Consider the following 10,790-nt stretch of genomic DNA (forward strand, 5'->3'; position numbering starts at 1 on the left):
ATTTGCCATCAAACCTTGTGGTAACAAAGGTTATGATAGTGAACATCATTCACATAGTAACACTTATTTTGCTCATGTGTATTATGATTGCAATACTGCACACTGAGGTCAAGAGAAATGTCTTCTAATGGTATGTCAGGTTATATCTTGATGTTACAACTTTCTTTGTGTTTCCATAGGATTGACAAACAGTGATATAAGTGGTACATATATCCTGAAGATATAGTAGTATAAAATTTACCATTTAATGTTATAACATTTTAGTTATTTGTCTCTCTCTCTGGCTCATGCCTTCAGTTTGGTAACCGAAGTCAAGTCTTTTCTTGTGAATAGCAGCACTCTCCTAAATTTTAACATGTAATGTTAATTAATTCTTAATAACACAATTTCTTAAATTGTTAAACAAAGTTTAGAGAAATAACTATAAAGCGAAGGTGTTTTCCAATACATACATTATTTTAACTCTGTTTGTGAGTTTTAATAAACATAGTTTTCCAATACATACATTATATTAACTGTTTGTGAGTTTTAATAAACATAGTTTTCCAATACATACATTGTATTAACTGTTTGTGAGTTTTAATAAACATAGTTTCATTGTGCTTTATCTCATTTTTGTCCAATCTCTTTCTTTCTTATACTTTGTAAAAATTCGCAGAACTCAGAATTACTCCATGATTTATTTCCTAATTTAATCTCCTGTTATTCTACAGATTTATAGTATTTCTCTGTTGGAAATCAATACCGCCTGAAAATAACACAAAGTGTGTGTATGTTTTCTTATAGCAAAGTCACATTAGGCTATCTGCTGAGTCCACCGAGGGGAATCGAACCCCTGATTTTAGCGTTGTAAATCCGAAGACTTACTGCTGTACCAATGGGGGACTAACACAGGGAAGCAAGGAAGGATTAAAATTTTGTTACTGTGACCACAGGATATCTAATCTTATAGCATTCTGTTTTTGCTGATATTTGTATTACCTTTCACATTAACTTTTGTGTTATTGAGTTTGAGAGGTTTAATGTTTGAAGAAATGGCATTTTATATTATTAAAAGGCCTTAGATTCGAGGAGAAAAGTTAGCCACTGAAGGCAGATGGTTGTATGAGAAGATTATTGTGTATAGAAAAGTCCTATACAATGCTGTTATAGTACATTTAATTTTGTCGTTGTTGTTGCAGGGTCAGAATGAATAGCTGCTAAATTATGGTGCACCCAAAATTTGTAAATGAATTCTCTCATTCATGATAAGCTTTAGTGTAAGAAAAGAACAAATAACTAAAGGTGATCGAGGTAGGATTGTATTTGACAAGTCTGAAGCTGTATGAAGAATTAGTAAGTCTTAGCCAGCCAGAGTAATTCAAATCCATCTGTAGTTGAAGCGACATGAGGCTAACCAATATATATTAGAGGTACCATTGGTAGTTGACATTTGTTAACAGGAGCTATTGTACTAGTAGGTGAGATGGCGAATACTGATTAGTAACGAAGGTGAATTGTGGGTAATGATGAGCATCTCCGTGCTAATAGATATATAACCAAGAAAACCATAGTTCGCAATGAAGACTGGAGTTCAGTAGTCAATAGACAAACTGCTGAGAGTTCCTTATCATTTTGCAGCCTTAGAACAGGGGCATACTGCTTGTCAAAGTCCCCGAGTACTTCCATTACAATGTACCACCATCGTATAGGTCATCTAACCTGATTATAGCCAAAAGTCTATAGGGAAATGGATTTTGGTGCGCTTACAGGTTCCTGAGATTTTGAGACAGGGAATAAGCAACTGAAAGACAGACAGTACAATCTCTGGTTCAAAATATGTGTGGTTTAATGCATGGCTTGATTAACCTCTGGGAAAAGAAGAAAAGAACTGAGGTAATCCGTATGAGAAAGTAGCAGATTCAAGAGGTGAGAGACAACTCTGACATTCATCTCACGTGCTGCTAAAGAGCTCCCAATCAATATAGCTGGAAGTAAACCCAATTATGCAAAACTAGGATATTCACTGATCTACTAACTCAAAGAAAATGGTTCCTGCTTTTTAAGTTATCAAGTTATGTTGTTTACCATATAATGTGTTCACAACACTTTATGATATTCATTTAATTACTATAAAGCTAAGGATGGTTTGTTTGGTTTGTTTTAAATCTCGCACAAAACTAAACGAGGTTTATCTGCACTAGCCGTCCATAATTTAGCAGTGTAAGACTAGATGGAAGGTAGCTAGTCATCACCACCCACCGCCAACTCTTGGGCTACTCTTTTACCAACAAATAGTGGGATCGACCGAAACATTATAACGCCCCCACGGTTGAAAGGGCGAGCATGTTTGGTGTAATGAGGATTCGAACCTTTGACCCTCGGATAGAGAGTCGAGTGCCTTATCTACCTGGCCATGTCGGGCCTCATAAAAAGAAATGGTTTCTTATATAACACGTTCTAATAAATAGAAAAACCAGTGCGTTTTGGAAACAGTGCATTCCAACACTGTCTTTTATACGATGTTGCTTTGCAACAAAAATATAACTTAATATTGTTGTTAGTCTGTATATTGAAAATAGAAAATGAAATGTACAAATAACAAAACTGGAAGAATATTTGTTGATTTCTCGTTTTGGAGTCTCCGTTTATTAAAGAGGTTAGTTTTTTGCTGAAAATGTTGGTGATATAACAAAAAATACCTTAATTCAGAAATGATGCGAGCTTCAAATTGAATCGATAGTTTTACATTCATTTCTTATGTATTTCTAAAATATATAAACCTAATAATAATACACCAACCTAATAAGCCGTGTGAAACCGGGTACTTTTTCTACTACATATATATATATAAAACTTATCGTCTACATTTACAAACGACTCAAATTTCTCTGTGTATCTTACATTCATACACCCAGTCGCACCAAACATGCTCGCCCTTTCAGCCGTGGGGGCGTTATAATGTGACGGTCAATCCCACTATTCGTTGGTAAAAGAGTAGCCCAAGGGTTGGCGGTGGGTGCTGATAATTAGCTGCCTTCCCTCTAGTCTTACAGTGCTGAACTAGGGGCAGTTTGCGCAGATAGCCCTCGAGTAGCTTTGCGCGAAATTAAAGAAAAAAAAACACACAAACCTTCATACATTTGTAGTGCCCTTAATTCAACAATGAAATTGAGTTAGAAAATTCAGATTGAACATTTTCTGTTTAATACAAACTTAAACTATATTTAGAAACACATGTGATGGATTTATTATCATATCTGTTTTAATATCGATGTTTGCTCAAGTTAAATTTATATTTATAAATCTACATAATTTATACTCTTAAATCTGTACTGCGAAACTTCCGCTTATTCACTAAAGTTGTAGAAGGTTCTCGAATATAAGAATTAACAATATATATGTGTACGTAAACACTAACGTATCGTCTATATGGTTGTGCAGGCAGAACTTTCTACAAACTCTATTTCTAGGTAGCTCTCGGTTAGTTGAATTGTACCTAGATTTATTCAAAATTAATTCGCTCATTGTTAACCCTCGTTAAGATATCAAAGAAGTTTCGAATCAGATAGAAGACTGTTTGTTTGTAAGTTTATAAAACGCTTGTTTATAGATCATTGTTCGTAATAACCGCTATTTTAAATTGATTATTATTTGTATCTTAAACAAAATTTGTATTAAAAAAGAATATTCTATATATCAATCTTGTAGACAAGTATCATAAATTGGATATATATCGACATTTATATAACTTCTAAATTTTAATTATCGCATAACTCAGTTTCAGGTGGGCAGAGCAGAGATAGCCCATTGTGTCGTTGTGTGCTAATTTAAAAACAACAGTTTCAGATTAGTTGAAATTTTAATATGTAACAATGATATATGTATATTTATTTATATACATAATTTTTCATTGACGGCACAATGTAGAAAGAAAACAAGAACAAACAGCAACAACAAAGAACTACCAAAAAACTCTTTAATTAGCGTTATTATTTTATATCGTAAATACTGACAAACTTTATTTGTCTTAAATAATTTCCTGTTTATTATAAATAACTACAATCTCGTGCCATGGGGTGGGTGTTGTGTACTCGAGAAAAAAATCAAATTTTGTTGGACAAAAAAAATATCTAAAATCCTAATTGCTGACTCTTCAGAGGTAAATCTAAAGCTTACGACGCTAAAATTCTTATTTCTATGTCCGTGGTGGGCAAAACAGATATTGCATACAGTGTAGCTTCGGACAAAACTACGACCAAACCCAAGTGATGAAAGTTGTAAATATTTAAATTAATTTATGTTCATTTACTCTAAAAGTCTTCTGTATGTAATTTTTTCCCTAAAATAGCTACAAACATGGACTCTTAATTTATATTTATGTTAAGTTCATCTTCTTTCCAGCATTTTGCCCAGTAATTCTCAAAGATACTCCATGTAATATGTCGACCAAAGGCTACAGAAGCTTGAGTTACGCAAAAGTATTATGGTTTGTCTGCAACACAAAAGCGAAATGTGTAGCAAGCGGTTGAGTGCTTTATCAGATTTTGCGATGTTTGGGATTTTTCCAGCATTTAGAAATGTCTTTTTTTATATACACAAAATTCTTATCTTGAAGAGCAATCTCAGAGGTTTATCTTCATTTTTTAACAGCGAATTTCAAAAGGGCTAACAACAGCTTGTGAATCAATACCGAAAACACGTCACAAAAATACCACAAAAAACATTACTGGTAAAATCTCCTGTGATGTATAGAAAATATTCATTCTTCTGGTAAATATTTCTTACTAGCAGTAGAGACAAACAATTGAGAATCTAACCTGATATAGTATTCTGTTAATTTAGTAAAAACCGTTTTTATTCTTGTTTGTACATAAAGAGTGTTTCAATAATATTGTTTGTTTGCTGTTAACTTATATCCCAGAACAATATAGATTACAATGTTTTCTCTTCTGCCCTAAACCGTTAATATTTATAATAATATTTTAATTGAGAAATTACTTTATTATAAACATATATATTCCTTTCCCTCAACGACTCCGTGATGCAAAACGAGAAAGATAAAGTTTATTTATTGAAATTTAACATTCGAAAACTGTGCAGAAAAGGTATATTAAAATTTAAAAACATCATTTTACTGTGATATTTCTCTGTTGCTGAAACTCAGAGTTTTCACTTGCAATAGAAAGATGTTTGTAGGGCAAATTCAAGTGTGAACTGTGAACATACTAATCGAACCTGTTCTTTAAGGTCAAGATAACAACGGTAAATTTTAATATTGTTATAGGAAAAGATACCTTGATATCCAAAGTTCTCAGTGAATTGTAGAGTGTGGCCAAACCCTCAGAAAAATCTTAGTATGAAGGTTAAGATTTTTTCCTTGTTTATTTCTTAAGTAACTCAAACATATGTCACATGTCTCACAAATATTTAACTCTGTTGGACTTTGCTGTTATAATCGTTCCAACAAAAAATACAATATTTTTGTTAAGTTAAAAACAAAAGGCTAAATCTACGAATTTCTTTTAAAGAAACGAATTAAAGAGACAATTTTTAGATATCAGCCAAAGTAAAGCAGACGAAAGTAAATAGAATAAACATTCAAAAGAGATTCTTTTGCATCATAATCTTTACGAAACTGTGGTTCTTAATCTGGGAGTTCGGCAGCAGGCGTGGTTGTTGATACGATTAAGAAATATTGGACGAAATTGTGAACGACTGGTTGTTATATCAGTACATTTAAAAGTAAATAGTTACGATTTCTTGTTTTTTGTTAAGTGAAAAGCTACGGCTGCTACGCAAATGCCCACCAAATATAAGGACTTTCAATATTTAGTGTTATAATCTTTCAGAACTGCCGCTGATTTGCTGAGGAGCAAATAGACATGAATGGACAGAGTTGCACTCGGTGACAGTTATATATCGTTCATCAGTGAACAACAAAATATAGAAGAAATTAAAAAGCAACTGAAAAGTGAGGCCACCTAGCTACAATAGTAACCCTCCTGTCTAAAGATTACTTACAGAAACGTAGCATTAAAGGTAATTCGTGAAACTTGATTAGGCATCCTTAGCCTTATCACCCAAAATCCAATTTAAAAATTAAACCCACATTTACTAGTATTATTACATCACTGGATAATAGTAAAATATTGATTTAGTTCTTCATACACTCGGCTATAGTTTAATCATCAAGCATATAGTCCTAAATTACATTAAAACGAAATTCCGAATTTTGATTTTTGGGTTATAGTACTGATCAAGTTTCGTCTCTTAAGTACTAAACTTCTTATGGAATTAAACCCACAATTTTAAGTAATTTCTATTTCGCTGTAACTGAAGTTTATTCATGCAAGAAAAAATCTTCGGTATAAAGAACCGTCAGAGAAAATTTTAGAAAGAAGAACATCTTAATAAAACTGCGTTTTTTGCTTCTATTACATTAACAATTAACATCAGATGTAACGTATTGAAATAATGTTAATCTAATTAATCAGGTTTAGTTTTCTGAAATATGGCCTGGCATGGCCTAGCGCGTTAAGGCGTGCGCTTCGTAAACTGAGGGTCGCGGATTTGCGCCCAAGTCGCGCCAAACATGCTTGCCCTCCCAGCCGTGGGGGCGTTATAATGTTACTCAATCCCACTTTTCGTTGGTAAAAGAGTAGCCCAAGAGTTGGCGGTGGGTGGTGATGACTAGCTGCCTTCCTCTAGTCTTACACTGCTAAATTAGGGACGGCTAGCACAGATAGCTCTCGAGTAGCTTTGTGCGAAATTCCAAAACAAACAAACAAAAACAATTCTGAAATATATTTTTTTCACATTTCGTGAATTCTAAAATACTTTATGAATTATATCATGTTATCTGATAGATTAAATTGAATCTCACACAAAGATAATTTACAGAATTACAGCCTTATTTGGTTATAAGCTCTAATTCTAGAGAATGAAATGTACAACAGCAACTGTGTATATTCTTGGACTTCAGTTTAGATCACGATATGAGATGTTTGACTATTTAATATCAGTGGGCGTTACAGACATGGTACAAGAGATATATCCCCACGAGTCACGCGAACCTTTTTTACTTATTTTTTTGTAACAAATAGTTTAATGCGATTAAACCTTTTGAACAATGTGACCTACTTTTGAACCTATATATTGATTAAAAACATGCTAAATCACATTCTTTCATTTCAAAACAACGAATGTAATATCACACCCAGAGAGAGCTCGTGTATTAATGTATCGTTAATGTGATGTTTTTCACAAAGTTTTGTTGTTTTTTATCTTTTATTCATAGACAAAATTAACTTTATTCTTTATGCAATCATATAGTTAATCTATACGTACTACCAAAATACACAGGACCTCTATGGCTTATCGTATATAATAATATACTGTCAAGGCAAAATTAAGCTAAGACAAATAGTAGCTCTCACTTTCGAAATAAATATTACATTTTTTACGTAGCACATAACAATGCCTGATAGTTAAGGTGTTCGACTAGTAACCTAAAGGTTGCTGGTGACCAAATATTTTTCTCCTATCATCCAAGAAGACATTATAACAGTGTATCAGGTAATCTCACTATTCGTTGATAAAAGAGTAGCCCAACAGTTAGCAGTGGGTGGTGTGACTACATGCCTCACTACTAGCTTATCACTGCTAAATAATGCAGATAAGCTTCGTATAGCTTTGCACAAAAACCCAAACAAACAATTATTTATGTAGTAGAATATAAAACGAATATAAAAAAATTCTAAAATTTGAGTGTTTTTTAATTTAGCGCAAAGTCACACGAGAGCTATCTGCACTAGCCATCTAGTAAGACTAGAGGGAGGGCAGATAGCCATCACCACCCACGACCAATCTTGAATTACTATTTTACCAACAAATAGTGGGATTGACCGTCGCGTATAACGCCCCCACGGTTGAAAAGGCTAGCATGTTTAGTGCGACCGGGATTCGAACCCGATCCCTTGGATTACACGTCGAACGCCTTAACACACTTGACCATGCCGGGCCTACCTCAGATTATGAATCGAGTGCCTTAACCACCTGGCCATGCTGGGTCATTCTACAGGTTGAAATATCGCATTTTTATAACGTATTGATAATTAATTCATATCACTTTTGACTAACAAACAAATTTAAATATTAAGCACATATTGCTTTCAAAATGGCCCTGCGTGACCAAGCGGTTAGTGCGCTCGACTCGCGATCTGAGTCACGGTTTCGAATCCCAATCCCCAAACATGCTCTCCCTTTCAGCTGTGGGGACGTCATACTGCTACGATAAATTCCACTATTCGTTGGTAGAATGAGTTAGTGGTGTCTTACATTACTAAATTAGGGATAGCTAATGCATAAAGCTCTCATTTAGTTTTGCGCAAAATTCAAAACAAACAAGCTTCTAAAACAACGTAGAAAGTATTTTTGTATATACACAAAGCATCCGGAAAGCTGAGATACGGTCTCACAAGTAGAACAGATGGAAGTGTCTGCTTACTTGTACATAACTACCTTACCATTAGTTAAACACGTAATATTACTCTCCCTTAAAATATTGGGCGGTATAATTTATTCTTTTATTCACGTTTCAGTTTATTAGTTCTTTAATCAACGTGCTGAATATTTTCTCGTCTAAAATAAGAAACAAATGAATTTGTTATTTGTGCATGGCCACCTGGTGGATCAGCGATAAATCTGTGAGCTTATTCTAATAAAAAACCGAATTTCGATATTATGGTGGACAGATTTATGTTTAACAAGAAACAAACGGTCTTTGTTCGTGTTTAACATTTTTGTTATAAACCTACAGATAGATAAATTTTTGTTCCATGAAATAGAAAAGCAAAGCAAATGTCTTCCACGTTTCTAGTGTAACGATTAACGTAAGTAGAGTGTGCAAGCTTACTTCTCACAAGGAAGATGTCCCCGATGTGCACGTTTCTGAAAGTGTGTCTAACATCTTTATCTGTCACTAAGAAACTATTGGTTGATTAATAACCTAGGAATATATATCATTGCATAGAGCGTGAGCGCGCGGTAACTGTGTTATTCATCACAATATTTAAGTTATATGTGCGATCAAATCAGGCTTTGTTACTGACATTTGATTGTGTGTTTTTTACATGACATTGGCTTGTATACCGATATATCTTTATATGTATGCATGATATTGACTTGTGTACCGACGTTTCTTTATGTGTATATATGATAATGGCTTGTGTATCGACGTTTGTTTATGTATATACATGATAGTGACTTGTGTATCGACATTTCTCTCATGATAAATTATCATTACTTTAACTTCCCTTTAATGTTAGCTCTAACACACACAGCAATGTAGTATTTAACTAAAATTTAATTTCACACGTACGGCTGACTTTTAGTCTACAGATGGGCGAGCAGCAAGCTTATGGACTTGTAACTCTAAAATTCTAGGTTCGATACCCCGCAGCAGACGTAGCAGATGGTGCAATGTGGTTTTACTCTAGAATTAACAAACCTAAGTGAACTATTAATAACGAATAGTTCTATACAAAATAGTTTATATTGGTTTAGTTTGAATTATAATTTTTCACATTTTTTTTTTTTACTTTGAAATTAATGCTAATTAGAACCAAATATCAAAAAGCTAAATCTGATGAAAGTTTATAGAAACCGTTCTGTTCTTTCGCCCATCAATTGATCTGGAAGTTGCTATGGTGAACCGAGTAGTTGATTTATGGAAAAATTTTTATGTTGTTTTTTTGAATTTCGCGCAAAGCTACACGAGAGCTGTATCTGCGCTAGCCGTCCCTAATTTTACAGTGTAAGCCTAGAGAAAAGGCAGCTAGTTGTCACCACCCACCGCCAACTCTTGAGATACTCTTTCACCAACGAATTGTGGGATTGACCGTCACGTTATAACGGCTGAAAAGGCGAGCATATTTGGTGCGACAGGAATTCGAACCCACGACTCTCAGATTACGAGTCGAACGCCTTAACTCACATGGTTATGTCGGGCCTTCATGGAAGAGAAATCTGAAACAAAGAATAAAAAATTTGATGTGAAAGAAAACAAAGGAAATACATTTATTCAGGTATGTAGGGTAGGAAAACATTATTCAGGTATGTAGGGTAGGAAAACATTAAAACAAGGGTGCGATCTCGAGATGAAAAGATACTAAGTCAGGGATGCAATGTAGGCCTAGAAAGATGCTAGGACAGAAATACAAAGTTGAAAGTGGAAATACATTAAGTCAGGAACGAACGTCAAGAGTAAAAATACACTAAGTTATGAATGTAATGTCGGAATGAAATGGTCTGGATCGAAAAGAAGCGAATCCACTTTCCTTTTTCCACACCAATGCACAGTACTACAACTCTGTTCGTAACATCTTAAGTGGTCCGTTAAATTCTCCTGTGTTAAAATTTCCAAGCCTGCTAGAAATATATTGATATTGTGCCAGTAGCGTATATGACTTTAAGTCTAATTCTCTTACTAAAGAAATAGTTAAACTGAACTATTTGACATAATGAAGTTCACTGAACTTTAACTGAGTACAGTTAATATATAAATGTAAATTAAGTGTGAGACTTACTGAATACGAAGTAGTAAAGCAAAAAACGTTTTACGTCAATAAAAGACAAATAATAAAATAACTATAAAATAAGTATAATGTGTCAAAGTATAATGTGGTAAAATTAACCTTCATAATTGAAGTATGCGTTAAAAAAAACCATACAGTACCAGAGAGACATTGTTTATATGACGTCATCTGTTGTCTCAATCCCCGTATGTAGAAGGGAATAAAAATAAAAGA

The 10,790-nt window shown here is 33.9% G+C and overlaps 1 protein-coding gene across 1 annotated transcript in view; it reads left to right on the top strand.

The window, feature by feature from the left end:
• The window catches only part of LOC143232493 (spondin-1-like), a 481,016-nt gene extending 472,141 nt beyond the window's left edge, over positions 1-8,875 (top strand). Inside the window, exon 16 of the mRNA XM_076468039.1 lies at positions 8,866-8,875. The gene's annotated coding sequence lies outside the window, so the exon portion shown is untranslated. The remainder of the gene's footprint in view (positions 1-8,865) is intronic.
• Positions 8,876-10,790: the final 1,915 nt, after the last annotated feature.

Source organism: Tachypleus tridentatus, chromosome 11 (genome assembly GCF_004210375.1).
Source record: "Tachypleus tridentatus isolate NWPU-2018 chromosome 11, ASM421037v1, whole genome shotgun sequence".
Taxonomy (NCBI): domain Eukaryota; kingdom Metazoa; phylum Arthropoda; class Merostomata; order Xiphosura; family Limulidae; genus Tachypleus; species Tachypleus tridentatus.